Source organism: Puma concolor, chromosome D1 (assembly GCF_028749965.1).
Source record: "Puma concolor isolate L17-30 chromosome D1, mPumCon1.1.hap2, whole genome shotgun sequence".
Taxonomy (NCBI): Eukaryota; Metazoa; Chordata; class Mammalia; order Carnivora; family Felidae; genus Puma; species Puma concolor.
The window spans coordinates 102,389,232-102,407,988 of NC_141676.1; the positions used below are offsets into that span (position 1 = coordinate 102,389,232).

General features: G+C 46.6%; 1 protein-coding gene across 1 annotated transcript in view; it reads left to right on the top strand.

Annotated features, from left to right (window-relative positions):
- BUD13 (BUD13 spliceosome associated protein) overlaps positions 1-18,757 on the top strand; it is a 274,914-nt gene that overhangs the window by 135,037 nt on the left and 121,120 nt on the right. The gene's annotated exons all lie outside the window — the stretch shown is intronic.

The window sequence follows — 18,757 nt, forward strand, 5'->3', positions numbered from 1 at the left end:
GTATTTTTGTCAAATATCAGTTGGACTTATTTGTGTTGGTCTATTTCTGGGTTGTCTCTTCTATTCCATTGGTCTATGTGTTTATCCCTCTGACGACACCACATTGTCTTGATTGCTAGAACTATATGTAAGCTGTAGTATCAGGCAGAGCAATTTTTCCCACTTTATTCATCTTTGCCAAATTTGTTGTAGCTGTTTAAGTGTCTGAGCCTCCATATAAATTTTAGAATAAACTTGTCTATTGTGATGGTTCATTTTATGCATCAACTTGACTGTGTGACAGGGTGCCCAGATATTTGGTTAAACATTTTCTGGGTGTGTCTGTTTGAGTCTGTGGGTGTTTCAGATGAGATTAACATTTAAATTCCTAGACGGAGTAAAGCAGATTGCTCTCACCCAATGTGAGTTGACTTCATCCAATCCATCAACCCTGAATAGAACAAAAAGACTCAATAAGTGAGGATTTGCTCTTTCTCTGCCTGACTTTCTTCAAGCTGGGATATCAGTCTTCTCCTGTCTTTGGACTTTGACTCGGGCTGGAGCTATACCGTTGAGTTTCCAGCTTGCCAACTGCATATCTTGGGACTGCTCAGTGTCCATTATCATGTGAGCCTGTTTTTCATAATCTCTCTCTCTCTCTCTCTTTCCATATGTATACTTAGGGATAACTGACATTTTTACTGTGTTAAATCTTCCAGTCTCTGAACTGGTATGTCTCTCCTCTTCTTTATATCTTCTTTTACTTATTTCATCAGCATTTTGTAAGTTTCAGGTACAGATCTTGAACATGTTTTGTTAAGTTTATACCTAAATATTTAATTTTGGGGGGAGGGATTGCGAATAGTATTGTGCTTCTGATTTCTGTTTCTGTGTGCTCATTGTTAGTTCATAGAAATGTGATAGATTTTGTGTGTTTTATCTTTTATCCCTGCAACCTTGCTGCTAAGAATCTTTCTTTTGTAGATTTCTTGGGATTTTCTACATAGACAATCATGTCATTGGAAATAGAAGCAGCATTATTTATTTATTTATTTATTTATTTATTTATTTATTTTAAATCTATATGCTTTTTATTTCTCTTGTCTAATGGCAGTGGCTAGAACATGCAGTATTATGCTGAATAAGAGTGATGATAGTGGACATCATTGCCTCATTCCTTCTCTTAAGGGGAAAGTGTTCAGTCATTATCCATTAAGTGTGATGTTAGCTGAAGGTTTTTTGTAGATGCTTATTATCAAATTGAGGAATTGCCCTCTATTTCTAACTCACTGAGATTTTTTAAATAATAAATGGGTGTTGGATTTTGTCAAATACTTTTTCTGTATCAACTGATATGATAAAATGATTTTTCTTCTTTAGCTTATTGATATGGTGGAACCCATAGATTTTTGAATGTTGAATCAGCCTGGAATAAATCCCATTCCATCATCACGTATGATTATTTTTTATATATTGTTGGATTCAGCTTTCCATTTCATTGAGGACTTTTTCATCTAAGTTTATGAGAAAGACTGGTGTGTAGTTTTCCTCTTTTTTTTTTTTTTTTTGTACTGTCTTGTCTGGTTTTCTTATCAGGGTAATGCTGGCCTCATAAAATGAGTTAGGAAAATTTCCCCTCCTTTTCCGTTTTTGGAAGAGACTTTGTAAAAGTGTTAATTATTTTTAAATGTTTGGATGAATTCTCCAAATTTCAGGAGATAGAGTAGCAGATAGTGTTATACTTTTTGTTTTAATCATCGAATATAGTTTCTAAAACTCATGAGGAAAGAATGGTCTTTGGCATGTACCACAATTTCTATTTTTCCATTGTTCTTCCTTCCTTCCTGATGCTCCAAGATTATTTCTTTTATCATTTTCCTTCTTGTTGGGAGACTTTACTTTAGTCAGTCTATAAGTGTAGGTCTGGTCTTTTTGGAAAAAAGTCCTGCCTGAAAAAATATATATTTTTCTCTTCATTCCTGCTGGGAACTTTTTCACTGGATATAGAACTTACAGTTGAGAAATCATTTCTTCACTTCTTGAAGAACACATCCTTCTGGCCCCCATAGTTTCAGATGAGAAATCTGCTGTCATTTGAATTGATGTTTCCCTATAGATGATGTGTTGTTTCTCTCTGGCTGCTTTTAAGATTTTAAGTTTGTCTTTGGTTTTCAGTGGTATAATTATGATACTTCTTGGCATGGATTTCTTTGAGTTTATTCTGTGTGGGGTCTGCTTAGCTTCTTGAGTCTCTAGGGTTGTGTCTTCGGCCACATTTGAGCTCTTATTTCTTTGAATACCTTTTAAGCCCCAATCTCTTCATCCTCTCATCCTGGATCTCTGATGATGTAAATGTTAGGGTTTTTCTTATTATCTCCCAGATCCCTGAGGCTCTGTTCATTTTTTTTTTCAAATTATTTTCTCTCTGGCTTTTATATTGGGTGAAATCTATTTGTCTTCATGTTCACTGATTTTATCCTCTGTCATCTCTATTACTGACCATATCCAATGAGATATTTTAAAAACCTGTTATTGTATTTTTAAATTCTATAATGCCCATTGGTTCTCTTTATTTTTATGGCTTCAATCTTTGCTAAAATTTTCCATTTTTCATTCATTTCAACAGTTTGTAATTGGTTGTTGAAGCACTTTTATGATAGCTTCTTTTAAAAAATGATCTTTTCAGATAATTGCAACATCTGATTCATCTCCATGTTGGTGTAGTTGATTGCCTTTTCTTATTTTAATGGTGGTTTTTCTTAATTCTTGGTATGACAGGTAGTTTTAAAATTGTTCCCTGGACATTTTATATTTTATCTTATGAGACTCAGGATCGTATTTAATTTTTTTTTTTAATTTTAGCAGGCAGTCACCTTGTTTATATTTAGCACAGTTCCTGGCCTACACTTGTGGGTAGTTATTCCAATGACAGTAAGGTTTTCAGAGCCTTTCTGGTGTTATTTTGGTCTGCTTGGCATATCTGGTGCTGCTGGGGATCCCCGTGGTCCATGCTTATGCTGCCTGAGTGGGAAGAAGGGGCTTCCCCAGGCTGGATGCAGGATGTCTGTCTCTCAGTGGGGGAGGGGTCTGAGGCTAGCAGGGAAGGATAATACTTTCCCTGGCTGCTTACTGTTGGTGTGGTGCCCCATCAATCACCCTTGCCAGTGGTGTTGGGCTTTGCTGATGTTGTCAGAGGAACTCTTGTTTGATTTGGGGAAAGAATGAGCCTCCTGGGCTGCCTTCTCATGCTAGGTTGGGGTTTAGGAAATGGTGGGCCTAGTTGCCTTCTTCTGTTGGATAAGAGGATATAAAATGCCCTGCTGCTTACTATTTTTCTGGTGCAAGGGCCACAACCCAGTTTATTTACCACATTTCAGAGTTCTCCTTTGGTTGTTTCTGGCATTATTTCCAGGGTTTATAGTTGAACTTAGTGGGGGAGGAGCAGGGAAATGGGTCTACACTATCTTACCCAGACTGGAAAGCCAAATTTTGTTTTTAAATATATCTTTTGTAGAAAACCTATTACTGGGTTTTGCTTTTTAAGAAAATTCAGTGCATATATGATTCCCTATCATTGTTAGAATTTTTTATTTTAGTACTCCTTTATGCTATATTATGTCACATCTTACATACTTTTCCACCCCCCCTTTCCTTTTTACATCTTTCATTAATTAGACTGAGTTTTCCTTTCCTGGTTTTAAAGATATTTCCGTGCTCCACACAAGAGGATTATACATTCCTGCCTCTTGTGATGTGAGTTATAGCATTTCCCTGAGTTGATTTTACTTTTCTACCCTGTTAGTATCATGCATGGTTTGAAATTTATTTAACAAATAGAATGAGTCAAAAAGATCTGCCCACGTTTTCTGAACAGAGACTTTCAGTATCGTCATGTAGTGCCTCTATTGTGCTTTTCCCTCTGCCATGAGGTTGAGAGAAGACCTGCTCCTTTGGCTGGGTCCTGGACTGAGGGAATGAACAGATGCCTGGAACACACCTGCAGCAGCTGGCCTGCAGCCAACACCTGAGAGAGAAATAAACCCTTGTTGTTGCAAAAGCCACTGAGATGGGGTCGTTTGTTACTGTAGCATAATCTTGTGCAAGCTGACTGATCAAAAGTAATTCATTCTATTAAAAAAATTTTTTTTAATGTTTATTTATTTTTGAGAGAGAAAGCGAGATGGAGAGGGGCAGAGAGAGAGCGAGACACAGAATCTGAAGCAGGCTCCAGGCTCTGAGCTGTCAGCACAGAGCCCGATGTGGGGCTTAGACTGGTGAACCGGGAGATCATGACCTGAGCTAAAGTCAGACACTTTACCAACTGAGCCACCCAGGTGCCCCAATTCATTCTATTTTCTAATTCTTCTGGAGTACTAAAATTTTAATTGTCCTAATAAGAGCTCTAATGATGGTTTCCTCCCTTAAGTTCTGAAATACATCAGTGTTTTTCTCTTCCCCTGAATGTGTACCTCTCACTTTCATGAAGATCCTCCCCTTGTTCTACCATTTTGGGCTTGTTTAAAATCTTAGTTCTTGTTTGTTGTGGATACACTCTTGTTTTTGACTCCTTTTTTTTCTTATTTATCTATACATTTCCCAGCATATTCCTTTATTTATTTTTTGTCTTGCCAGAGTACTTCCTCTAAGAGTTTTCCAAAGAGAATATTCTGAGGTCTCACCTGCCTGTTATTATCCTTTATTTTGATCTTATATTTAAATAAAGGTCACTTGGATATAAAAACCTAGGTTGAAAGATTTTTTTCCCTGCAACACTGAAAATATTTCTGTATTACATTTTTTTTTTTTTAATTCAGGATCACTGTTGAGAAATCTGAGTTTGACTGGACTCTTGTTCATATGCAGTTTATCTGCTTTTTAAAAAATTTTTTATACGTTTATTTATTTTTGGTAGAGACAGAGTGCAAGTGGGGCAGGGGCAGAGAGAGAGGGAGACACAGAATGCAAAGTAGGCTCCAGGCTCTGAGCTGTCAGCACAGAGCCTGATGTGGGGCTTGAACTCACAAACCGTGAGATCATGACCTGAGCCAAGGTTGGATGCTTAACCGACTGAGCCACCCAGCTTTTTTTAAAAGCCCCTCTGCTTTTTTTATTTTTGGAAGTTTTTAAATTTTTCTCTTAGCTTTTGATTGTAACTTACTTTCTAAGGAGTCAAGTTGTTTTTTTTCTCTCCAAATCCATCCTATTTGACATTCACTATATGAGCCTTTTCAATTGGAGAACTTTCAGCTTTCTTTAATTTTAAGAAGTTCTCAATCATTATTCATTGAAATATTTCCTTCTCTTTGTTCATTGTTCTCTCCTTATAGGACTCCTGTTAAACATATATTGATAATTCTACTTTTATGCATCATATCTCTTAAGTTTTAAAAAATATTTTACAACTCTTTATCCCTTTATGATACTGTTTAGCATCAATCTGATCTTCCAGTTCACCTGTTTGTTCCTTAGCTGAATCCGTGCTGCTATTCAACCCACCTACGAACTTCTTTATTTCAACTAAGATGCTTTTCATACTGGAAATTCCAAGCGCCTCTTCTTTGTAACTGTGTGTTCTCACTTCATGTCACTAATCTTCTCCCCTATCTCTTAGAGAACCATTATTATAAAGATATTTTAAATTCTTAGTCTGGTCTTTTAATTCCATTTTTGTCTGCGATAGTTTCTTATCTTTTTTATTTTTTTAAAATAAGGGGTGCACTCCTCAGATATTTCATTCTTTCCGTCTGTGAATTCCTATTCCCCAGAGGCATAGGCCATCCTGACTCTTGCACATATGTCACATACTGACTCATACAGATGAATCCTGGGCCCCAGCTTGTACCCCTCCAGGTGAGTTTAGTGAGTGGGGGTGGATGCACCTCAACATGCAACCCTGGGAGTATAGCCAGTGCTCAGTCATTGCCCATGGCCATCACTGTCCCTTTGCCCTACTGCATGACCCTGGCCTATAGGGAACCTGCCTTAAGTTTTAATCCTAGTCTTTATAGGGTGTGTGTGTGTGTATGTGTGTGTGTGTGTGTGTGTGTGTGAGAGAGAGAGAGAGAGAGAGAGAGAGAGAGTGAGTGAGTGGTGGGGGGCTCTCAAGCTCTACCTGGATGTAACTCTGTGGATGGCCCACCGTGGGCTTATGCTGCTGTTTTCTGACCCATGGTGATGACAGGGTGAGCAGAGATCTCTTTCCCAAGGCAATGTGGGGCTTTCCTCTATACATCTCATGTCCTCTGTCTTACATTCTTACCTGCATTGCTTCCTCTTGCTTCTGTAATGTTCTCAGGGTTGGGTTTGGAGGAGGGAGCCATTGGTCCTTGATCATTCACTACCTTTCTGAAAATGAGAAGTTGGCACTGTGACTTTACTTTCCATCCCCTCTAAGTTTTGATTTTTAAGTAATTTTTTGCCTCAAGTGGGATTTCCTTTCACAGGTATGGGCAAATCTGGGAGTGGGGCACTCTGTTTCTGAGCCCAGGGTACCCAAGTAGAAGTGGGGGCAGCCAAAGCAGGAACAGGATTACTTTAAAGTCAGCCAGGCTAAAGAGCTTCTGAGGGCCAGTGCAAATGCATTGAGCAGGATCTTTGTCCCTTTGTGTCTGTGGTGACTCAGCCCTGAGTGAGGGGGACTTAGGGAGCACTGGTAAGTGAGGCAAGGGAGAAAGTGGTCAAGAGAGGCTGAGGTTTAGGAGATGGATGTGGCTTCAGGGATGCACCCACTAGGCTCCCACCCACCCAAGCTCAGCAATCAGTACTGAGAGGGTCATACAGGCAGCCTTAGACCAAGGAAACAAGAGTGTAAGAAGGAGCCTCCAAGGCCCTAAAGATAGGTGACATGCAAAATGAGGTGGTTTAGACCTTCATTTCACTCATCCATTCACTCATCTGCTTCTTCAATAAGGATTTCTTGAGCATCTACTAGGCACTGTTTTGGATGCTGGGGATGCTGTCATGAATGGGACACTTTAAGATCCTGCCTGATAGAGCTGACAGTCTAGTGGTGGGAGTGGGGCACAGAATCATGAAAGGTTGGGGGGCCCCAGGGACAGACTTCTGTTCCTCAGGGAGGAACTGGCCAGAGTCTTGGTGGGGAACTGAAGTACTGGGAAGAGAAACCCCTTGAACTCTAGGCTCAAGGCTCTTGAATGGTAGACAGGTGTACATGTGGCCTGTCAGTCAGCCCTTTGCATTGTGACAGGTGTTTACAGACCTACTGACTGAGTGATGAAACCCTGAGACAGAAGCTTGTTGGCTCAGATTGAAAGACCAGAGGAGCCACTGACTTGGTGGGCACAGGGAGGCCCAGGGCTCTGGCTCATTAGATTCACCAGGCCTATCAAGATAAGGCTGCTTCTAGATCTCAGTACCTCCCTGACTTGGTCTGCATCTATCCAAAGCCTTCAGGCAGAGGGTATCAGGGCTTCTGATCTGGAGCAGAGGGAGCCCCAAGAAGACATAGCCTAACTCCGAACCCTTACCCACCACGAGAGAGAGTCCAGTTTGAGCTCCATCCCTACCCAATGGTTCACATGCTAACAGCCACTGTGTGACTGCCACAGACTGAATATTTGTGGTCCTCCCCCCTCCCCAAGATTCTAAGCGCCTACCCCCAATGTGATGGGACTAGAGCACAGGGCCTTTGGGAGGTGGTTGGGTCATGAAGGGGCAGCCCTCATGAATGGGATTAGTGTCCTTACATAAGAGACCCCAGAGAACTCTCTTGCCCCCTCTGTCATGTGAGGAACCAGGCAGTGGGCTCTCACCAGTTGCTGAGTCTGCTGGTGTCTTGATCTTGGACTTCCCAGCCTCCAGAACTGTGAGAAATAAATGCCAGCCACTGAGTCAGGACAGTTTGTCATAGTAGCCCGAATGGACAGAGACATTGACCTTGGGCAAGTCCCTTCACCACTTTATCCCGCCAGTTTCTTCTTAAGCCTCAAACTAGATGGCCTCTATTGGCGCCGCTCTAGCCCTGAGGTCCCTCATCTTCACCTTCCTCCTCCACATGTCCCCATCTTAGGAGCTCCAGATGGAGCCCTCATTGCACCTTTGGTATGACATGTGATTGAAAAGTAAAGTCTGAAGCCTCAGTTCCCCATGCACCCTTCTCGCTTTTGATTTGCAGCTCAGGGTAGTTGACTGCCAAGTCAAGTAATCAGGAGGTAATAGCCTGGTAGCGGATGAATCCCCGGAGCTGGCAGCTGAGTCTGGAAAACTCCATCCCCAGGCCTCTGCACCATTTATGACCAGGAAAATAATTGTGTAAAGCAGGCTGGCTCGGATCAAACCCAGCCTGACATAGCGCAGTGTAAGAATTGCCGGCGCCCTGGTCTGATGTGGTTATTAGTACCTTGCTTGGGGGCAAGGCTACCCAGAGCGGCAGGCGTGCTGTGATTCATTTGCCCATGCAGATCGGACATTGTTCCTGAACCCGCAGGGACATCTCTATCGCAGCCTCCTTGCCTAGCCCCCCCTGGTTTTTCCCTCATTCTCCTCCATCGCCTGCTCAGGCTGCCTCTTGCCTTCCTCCGTCCGTCCATCGTTGCTGAAATTCTCGCAAAGTGCTGATTTTATTGAGTGCGACAAGTGGCAGTTCATTAAAAAGTGGGAGCAGATGGGGAACGGATTGTGGAAGAAGATTAATGATGCACACAGACCACTAAATAGGGCCAGGTTTGGGAGTAAACACAATCACTCGGCTCCCTCCGAGTGGGTAATCCTGCTCTGTCAGATCCGTTCTCGTTAGGTGGCTAACGTCGGAGGGCCCGGGAGAGTTAACAAGGAGCATGCCAGCCTGCCCAGTGGAGGGTGAGGCTGTGCTCTTGGCTAGGACACAGGTGGGGGAGGGTGAGGTGCAGAGGAGTGCCACAAGGGTGAGACGCTGTCCTCTTCAAGGGAGAGTTGGGGAAAAACCTGTGACCTCTTTGAACAGCCCTGCCAGGCTGGATCTGAGCAAAGGAGTTGGTTTAACCCTAGGGTTTTTTTTTTTTCTTTTTTCTTTTTTCTTCTTTTTCTTTTGTTTTTGTTTTTGTTCTGTTTTTCTTTTCTTTTCTTTCTTTCTTTCTTTCTTTTTTTTTTTTTTTTTTTTGGTGAACCTTCATGATTTGGACTCCTGAGAGTTCTCTGACTCCATGTCAAATTCAGGGAACAGAGACTTACCATGTCCTATACCCACCCTTTCTGGCCTCAGGTGTCCTCCATACTGGCATGGAATTCTAGGCCAGTAGATCAGAGCCTTCACTGCAGGGAGAAAATCTCTCAGAGAGACAAATGTGAGCTGTCTACCAAGAATCCTGCATTTATAGTCCAATAAATCCTTCTAGAGATCACTCTCCTAGACACCTGCCTATAGTTTAAGACGGAACAATATGTGATCATTCCAGGCCCAGGTTGGGGGAGGTAGTTACAGAGACAAAGGATGACACTTCCTTTGAATGACCCCCTGGAGCTCAGGCATTAATTTAATAAACATTTATTAAATATTAAATATTATGTGCTAAACCAGGAATGGCAATTAGCCGGCGTTGTTCCAGTCTCCTTCCCTGCTTTCCCATGGCAGACGTCAAAATTGATTATAGAGTTTTTTCCCCCTTGAGCCAAGAAGAGTCCTTAGAATCCTTCTCAACACAGCATTCTAGATAGCCACTAACAATTTGTTGGCACTGGCTGGTAAAGTGACAGTTTCCCATCTCCCTGTGTTAGACATTTTGGGAAACCCAAAGATTTCTGTTGTAAGACAAACCACTGAGGTGAACAGAAAGATTTCAAGATGAGACCACATTTGGAAAAAGAAATGGCTGGTCCAAAAGAGAACTGAGGAAGGGGTGATGTTCATCACACTCACTTGTACACAAAGAGCCCACTCTTGCCAGAATTGACCTGTGGCATTCAACCCACCTCCTTTGCTGGAGTGAAGGAGGGGAGAAGAGATTGCAAGCAGCTACCCAGACCTCCCCTCTCCCCACAGGGGTGGTGCATGGGCTGGGACCAAGACCAGGAGCCAAGCCCTGGAAGGTCTGCCTGGTATCCTGGGACAGGGGAATTTATTCAGCTGGTTCTACGGGCTCCTTGTCAGGCAGAGGAGCACCTCATGTTGTAGCTCTGTCTAGAGAAAGCTTTCTGGAGGCAGCCCCCCATTCCATGTGCTGTGTTTGCTTCTATTCATGGCTCTGGCTCCAGGGTCCTGTTAGCCTGGTTCCTCCTGTTGCCAAGTAGCTCTTGACAAGTGGTGTCAGACTCCCTGCCCCCATCCCCCCCAGCTCTGGCCAAAGGATTCTGGTCTCCCAGGTCCTCATTCCTGGTACACTCACCCACTGAAGGCAAGGCCTATCCCTAAGGCTGGACCCCAAGAAAGGTGGGGAGGCTGGTGGGAGTCCCTGGCTGCTAGTGAGGTAGGGAGCCCGGCAGCAGATGTCTTTTCTCTTTTCCCTGGCATCAGAACCAGGTTTTCCCTTCACTCCCAAGCCTCCTCTTACTTCAGACTCCCCTGCTTTTGCTTCTGGACTCATCACTTCCCAGGACCCTGCACTCACAGCCTCAGAGGTATTGCTCATTACCTGGGCCAGAGACCTGGGCCAGAGGTTGTCCTCTAATAGTCATCCCCCCTTTTCTCCATAGTGACAAATCCTGAATGTATTCAGGCCTCAGTAGATCCGCCCAGAAGATTCCATTTCCTACTTTCCTTTGCAGCTAGCATTGGCCATGTGCCCAAATTTGGGTCAAGGAGATGTAAGAGGAAGCGTTGTAAGAAAAATGTTGGGAGCTGACTCAGAGGGAGATTGTTGCCTTCTCCCCCTGCTTACCTCCTGCTGCCTGAAATGTAGAAATGATGGCAGAAGCTCCAGCAGCTATTTTGGTCCGTGAAGTGACCTTGAGAATGGCAGCCATATGTTAGGGTGTTAGATTAGAAAGAGAGGAAGCCTGGATCCACGATGTGTCTGGAGCCACCATCTCAACCCTATACTTGCTTCCTCCAGACTTCTTGTAGGTATAAACACTTTATCTTGGGTTTCTGTTCTCTTCTGCCATACCTAATCCTAACCGATTCTCTCTCTGCTCCCTGCCTAGGGAGTAATGAAGTTCAGTGGACTCTTTCTCCAATGTACCTCTCATAGTCTCCTGGCTATTCCCAGAGTTTTGATCACATCATTGCCCAAATCAGAGACCTTTAATAGACCCCATTATCTTCTAAATAAAGAGGAAATTCCTTCCCCTGGCATACAAGACCTTCCATCACTGGGTCTCTACTGAGTTGTCTGGTTCTCCCTCTTGTGTCCTGCGGTTCAGCCAAGCTGATTTCCTGGAATCCCCAGATACCCCCTGCTTTTCTGCCTCTCTTCTTTGGCTCCAGTGGTTCTCTTGACTGTCAAAACCCCACCCATCATTCAGGCTCATCTCCAGGTTGCTTCTTCTATGAAGCACTCTCGCTGCCTCTGAGTCAGGAGTGATGGGACTGACTCTGTCCTCTGTACTCATATAGTAAATTGTTTGTAGCTGTCAAGGTCCACCTGATATTATTGCCATCTCAGACTTTTACCAGACTAGAGGTCTTGTAGGACTGGGTGGCATCTTATTTGTTCTCAAATTCCCCAAATGGCCTGGCAGGGCCCCACATAGTAGCTCCTTGGTAATTGTTGGCTTATCAAGGTGACGCCCAGTCCCTATCTCTGGCCTCAGCCATGGAACTGAGCAGAAGTTCTTTCCTGAGGTGACTGAACCCCTGATTTCACTCTTCTCAGCTCTCCCTGTCACGGTCACTTAGCCAACTCTTTTGCACTGGCTGCCAGGGAGGGGGAGGGGTGGAGGTAGGGCCTGGGCTAGCAGATGGACGGGTGCTGCTGCCTGGGGAAACAGAGATGTCAGGGTTGACATGGGGAGCTGGGCTCCTCATTAGATCTGCTGAATGGCTGTCACAGGCTCACTCCCCTGTGGTGACAAGGCTCGCCTCTCCCCACCTAGGCCCCCTGCATGCTCACCGCCCCCACCCTCTCTCCTGACAGCACTGACCTATCTGGGCGATGCTCTCACTCACTCACCCAAGGACCACTGAGCATCAGGGCCTTCTCCACGGAACACAAGGCCATTTGTCTTTCAGGAGGGATGGTCCGTCTCTTGGGGGGACTGCTTGCAGCTTTCTGTCATTCTGTGGCTATAAGTCAGAGGAGCCAGGAGAGAGAGAGCTGGCTTGGACCAATCTTGGCCTTGGATGCGGGCAGTTTGGAACCCTTGTGCTTGTGGCAGTGAGTTCTACCTAAGTGAAGTCTCAATTAAAACAATAAATCATTACCAGGATAAAGTGTAGTGGGGCCACAGAGGGTTGAATCCAAATTTGAATATGATAGGCCTATAAATTACGGCAGTTGCACGATGCTGTTCGTCAAGGCCCCAGGGACTGATGAACCTGCACACAATCAGCTTAGGGGGCAGTTAGTTTGCATGGGCACGTTTGGGAGGATATATGTTCTTTGGAACTTTTTCCACACTAAGGGAATGTAGTAACGGTAAGTTAAACTGCCAGGGTTCAAATCCCAGCTCAGCTAAGCGGGGACTGAATATGGGCATGTTTAACTTTTCTGGATCTCAGTTTCCTTATCCATAAAATGAGCATTCACAAACCTCTTGTGCAGATTATACAAGATAATACAGGTAAAGCAGAGTTTCTAGCACCTAGTAAATGCCAAGGTTATCTACTAGAATGCAAGTTTCCAGAAGACATGGATCTTATCCATACTGACCACTGAGCATCTGTGGTGGAATCTCAGCGCATGTTTACAGAATGCATACATGTGCGTCAGGAGAGTAAGCCTCATGAGGACGGGCAATGTGTTTTTCTTCTTCTATTGCCAGTTATATCTGCTAGATCGCCCTGCTTGAAATAGGTGCTTAACAATTAATAATAAATTTAAGTACAAAGTGTCCTTGCAGTTTTGGGATGCATTTTATATGTAATAAAGAGTACTTAAAAGATCTCAACCAAATAATGCCCACATTTGGAAGATTTCTCAATCTTGCAGAATCTCTCCTGGGTCTTGGGCTAAGCCACCTCCTCCAGAACTCAGCAGCTTGACCCAACATAAGGTGTTGTGGGAAGGGTCCAGGACTGGATGTTGGGAGACCTGGTCTTATTCCCGGATCTTTAATGGTTTCACCATTTGACCCTGGGTAAGTCACTCCCAAAATCTGAACCTCAGTTTCCACATCAGTAATGTAAGGGGGTTAGTCCAGGTGCTTTTCCAGATTCTTCTTAGTTTGATCCTTAGAGCATTCTGGCTTGAAGGTGCCAGGTTCCTGGCAGGACCTAACTCAAGGCCCACGTGTGATTCTGCAAGCCCTTGCTCTGGAACAGGGACCCGGGGCGTTCTTCCACTCTGTGTCCTCAGGACAGACCCACGTGAAAGGGGGCAGGAGATGCTTTGGAGGGGAAGCCTCACCCCCCCTGAGCTGCATCTGGGAGCAGGGCAGAAGGCACTGCTGAAGCCCACTGTGGTCCTGGCTGGAGCAGCACTGAGCAAGATTCCCAGTTTTGGAATGACTCCAGCCTAATCCCTGGGGCAGCAGTGCAGGAAATACAGAGCCAGTCCTGAAGAAGCCCGGGCCAGAGCATGGAGCGTGGGCACTGCAGAAGGATAGGATGGGGGGCTCTCATCTGTCTCAGCCATCTGCTTCCGGGGGACCATCTTCTGTGCAGGAAATCTCACCAGAAAGCCTGCTGGAAAAGCCTCACCCGTGCCGACATGGCCTGCTGCCCCTTGCCACTTCGGTACTGTCCTTTAGCCAGCTGTGACCATACCCTTCTACTAGAGTCTGGAAAACCAAGGATGCCCTTCCTGTGGAATCCAGGGCCTTGCTGTAATCAAACCCTACAGAAAGGATATCTAGTTTTCTCAAGTCTCATGGAGTTACTGCCCAAACTCTCAGTTATGCATGTCTAAGGATCGGTCTGGTGTTGAGCTCTCTGCTCTCCCTGCTCCTTGGGGAGCTCTGTGTTCCATGTGATGGGGCAGCTGCGAGCCCGGAAGGGCGGCAAGCGATGGGGAACTCCCTGAATGCCCAGGATAAGGTGAGCCTCTGCTGGGTGACTTTGGGTCACCTCTGTCTAAGCCTCAGTTATATTATTGATAAAATAGGGTTAGTGATAGACTTTATAGTGTCCTGTTAAGAGCAAATGGGATAAAGGGGATGGGAGGCATGTTGCAAGCTGTAAAGTGCTGGGCCTAAGTAAGAGGCAGCCTGTGGCTTGACCCTGAAGGAATAGTCCAGCCTCCTGAGGGTTGGTCAGCCCCCTTTGGAGCAATGGGCTCTTCCCCACAGAACTTATTGCCTTCTCCAAGCAGCTCCCTGCCCCCCCTTCTCCAAGAGCTCTCTGTTACAGATTAATCCACCTAATTGGAAGACTGCTGGATCAGGCAAGGAATTTATCAAAGGGAAGTAGAAGAGAGCTTGGTGCCTGTGGCTCCCTGTGCATTTGTCCTTTCAAATCCTTATAGATAATTCCATTTCTGCATGAGGAGCAAGACTGGGATTTAGTGTAAGAATGAGGGACAGGAGGAGGGAAGGGGGAGAGAAAGGGATGAGGCCAGGGCTAGGGGAGAGCTGAGACTATCCAGGCCTGGTGTGGGCTGGTCAGGGGCTCTCTTGGGCAAGAGAGACCATGCCAGTGGCAGGGAGCAGCTGGGACAGAGGAGGTGAGGTTGGAGGGGGACACTGCCTGGCCAAGAGGGGGCTTGCTGAGCGGGCAGGGGAGGTGACACCCAGGGATCATGGCTCCTCTGCCTCCCAGGGACAGGGAGGCTCAGACAGCTCTGGAGCCAGCTTTCTAACATGCCCTTCCCATGTTGTAGGAGGGGTAGGCAGGGATGTGGTAGAGACCTGACCTCTTCTGTGAGGATCCAGCCCAGTGTGACACAGGGAGTCTGGGGACTGCAGGCACTAGGAGAGGTACAGGGTAGAGGGGAAATGCACGGGGTGAAAAGCTTGCTCACCACTGCAAGCTGAGTGGGGCACTTGGAGGTGGGGAGAGATGGGCTGTTGTACACAAAGAATGAACACTGTGGGACTGGACACACGCGTTCGCTGTTTGTGCGCCTGGCAGCATGGACCTGCCCGGGAATGAGGCACAGACCCACCCTCGAGGGCCTGGCGGTTCAGAGGGGGAGGCAGAGGAGTGAGCGAGCACACAGGTTAATGTACTACAGCGTGGAGGGTTAGTGCTGGGAGGGAGGTGTGCGCGGTGCACTGTGGGAATCTTCGGGGACGCTATTGATTAGTTTCCCCAGACCATGGGACACGTGCCAGAAAAGCTTCACCGAGGAGGTGGCATTGCTCCTGTACAGAGCTGAGAGATTGGTTTCCAGGGCGTTGGTGTAGCTGAGCTATCCTCCAGAAGAAAGGAGGGGAGGTCTGCCCTGTGTTTGAGCACGTGATCACATCTCATTTTAGTGTGAGTCGTTCTTCCCTGAGGAAAGACACATGTTGCCTGTCCCATGGCGACCCGCTGTCTGAGAAGGCTCCGTGGTAATGGGCCCTCTTTGCTGAGAGGGCACTGGTTATGCACAAAGGGGCTGTGGCCACCAAGAAAAACATCAGCACCTTGTTTAGGGCCCTGGGGCTGGGGCTGGGGCTGCAAGACTAAGATGAAGTGATGGAATGTAGACCATGGCCAGGGACCCATGGGCTGGGCACTGTTATTTCTAAGCTATGTCTTTTGGGGTTCCAATAAACCTCAGCTCACAGACCACCGTGTTGGTCTGGGTTTGCAGGTAGATGTGTTGAAGCAGAGGGGATTAATAAATGTGTTCCTGAGGGGCTGTGGGGCATTTTGTCCCTATCCTCCCAAAGACGTAGTACCTTCGAGAGAAAGCTTGAAAGACCCTATAAAATACAAATATATTATCTGAGAGGAGACATAGCACAGGTCAGGTACATCTTGGAGGGGAAATTGTGAGGTCTGGAACAAGGCCACTGCCTGGGGAGAGTGGGCTAGGGGCGTGCCAAAGGAAGGGGCCCTGTGGCACCTGAAACACAGCACAGGAGGGTCAGGAGCCGGTGGGGAGGGCTCCCTAAAGACGGCACCGTAATTTTGCCTCTTCCAGAAGCTGTGTTGGAGTCAGGGTGGGATGGAAACCTTGGGCAGTGAATTCCCCATTCCCGACAAATCTGTAAATGAGGAGAATTACACAGAGACACACGCATGCAAAGAGACGCCAGGAGAGAGAGGGAGGTACACGTGCCTACGTATCACTAGTGTGCACGGAAACGTGTAAAGGGCCTACTTGCATGGTTGTCCGCACACATACTGTCGGCTGGTCATCACAGGGCGGTATTGAGGGCCAAGAATGATGATGGCCCAATAATGATAAGTCTTGCATACTATCTCTTTGTTTTGTTCTGTTTTTAATTTTAACGTTTATTCGTTTTTGAGGGACAGAGACAGAGCGTGAGAGGGGGAGGGGCAGAGAGAGAGGGAGACACAGAATCTGAAGCAGGCTCCAGGCTCTGAGCTGTTGGCACAGAGCCTGACACGGGGCTCAAACTCACAGACCACGAGATCATGACCTGAGCCGAAGTCGGACACTTAACCAACTGAGCCACCCAGTCACCCTGCATACAATGTCTTTGGATCGCTCCTAAAAATCCTGCTAGGTAGAAAATATTCTTTCCATTTTTCAGATGAGAAAACCGAGGCATGAGCTGGGTCAAACAACTTGCCCGAGGGACTTGAGTCCAGTTCTCCCAATTCCAGGTCAAGAGCCACTTTACTGCCCCTCTGATGAAGTCAGCAGTCCCAGCAGCCTGTCCCCGTTGCCCAGAACTTGTAGGGGCACGTGGAGACTCAGGCCAATGGGAGTTTGGCCAATGCATTTGGGAGGGTTTGTCTAAAGATCACAGGCACTGGAGAAAGTAGACTCGGGTCTGAACATTGGCACCTCTTCTCAGAGCTGTGTGGTCCTGGGCAAATTCATCAGCTTCTCTGAGCCAACATTTCCTCCGCTTCAAAATGGGAATAACAAAATGGGCCCCACTGATTATATGAAATAAGAGGAAACGTAAGAAGGGCCTAACAGATGCACAGAATTACAGAGGATTCTGTTTACCATAACCGTCCAGGACCTGTTCCTATTCCGTGAGCGGGGAACTCCACCAGGCAGGTAGTGGTGAGGGGCAGCGGAGTAATGCCAGGGCAGGAGAGGTGACAAGGGGCTTTGGAGGGGCTCTCCTGACCTGGGAGCTTGATTTCTTTTTGACCTGGGGCACCTTAGCCAGTGGAGATACAAAGCAGGACTCCAAGGAGATAGCCCACCCAGGCTGAGGCCAGCCCCTGCAGGCAGCGACCAGGTCTGCTGGGGTTTTGCGTCTGGAACCCCACGGTAGTAGAAGAGACCCCCCAGGTTCCACTTGGGGCTCTGCCTGCAGTTTCCTGCTGTCAGCAGGCATGACATAGGGCCGCGGCATGGGCACCAGTGCATGTGAGGTGATTACCCCTTCAATGTTTAATGTGCTGAAAAACCATTAGACCCCGAAATGGACAAGTTCTCAGTTGGTAACTTTAATTATTGTTAAGACTCAGTCACGCCTGCTTATTAGCAATTATGCATGGCATCTCCCAGGGTGCTGTGGGCCTTCCCCTCTCCTCCCTTCTGAGGAGAGCAGCTTTGCAGACTGCTGCCACACAGGTAGTTCCTGCTGCTCCCCTCCGTAGCCTGGCCTTGCTTAGGGCCAGAGAAGGCTGTCTGCTTCTTTTCAAAGGGCAGGAGAGGGAAGGGCCTTGCGGTGCAGATGGGGAGCATCTGAGGGGGGCTGACTGCACAGCACGATATCTTTTACAAGGTACTTTCCTCCCATCACTCATTTCCTCCTCTCACCACCCCCATTTTATAGATAATCCAATTGAGCCTTAGAAGGTGAAGTAATAGGGGCACCTGGGTGGCTCAGTCGGTTAAGCGTCAGACTCTTGGTTTTGGCTCAAGTTATGATCTCACAGTTTGGGAGTTTGAGCCCCACATTGGGGTCTATGCTGACACTGTGGAGCCTGGTTGGGATTCTCTCTCTGTCTGTCTGTGCCCCACCCCTGCTCGCATCTCTCTCCCTCCTCTCTCTCTCTCTCTCTCTCTCTCTCTCTCAAAATAAATAAACTTAAAAAAAAACAAAAAAAGGCGAAGTAATAGCAGTCACCTCCTAGAGCAGTCTGGGCCTGCAGATTCCTGGCCTCTCCGGGGCTCTGTCCTGGAAATGGAGGGTTGAGACATGGTCAGGCAGATGCTGGACATGGGAGGTGATGGATGACCAGGAACCTGGGTGGCCCAGTTTGAATTAAATGCAAACATATACATCATATACAAAGAAAGCCTGTGTCTGGGGAGAGACACTAGAAACAGATTCATAGAGGCAGACGAAGCAGGGCAGGGGAGGTGAGGGAAAGAGGGAGGGGGAGAGAGAGAGAGAGAGAGAAGCCAAAGAGAATCACAGAAATCACCCGTGGTTCTTTACTCTCCAGGGTAAAGACCTGGCTGGTTGTACTTCCTACCCTCTGGCTCCAAGAGATAGCCTTATATCCTTCCAATAAACTCCACTCTCCTGCTCAAGATAGCTCCCTATCCCAAGTCCCTTAGTGAGCTCAGACATAACCATTTTGAGGCCAGCCCTGGGGTCCTCCGGAGAGGGAGGAGCTCTAGCAAGCCTTCTGACTTAGGGGCCAGGGGGGCTCCTGCAGGACAGCAGGCACGATTTTGATTTCAGGAGGAAGGGGCAGAGAGAAGGCAGCCCCTCACCA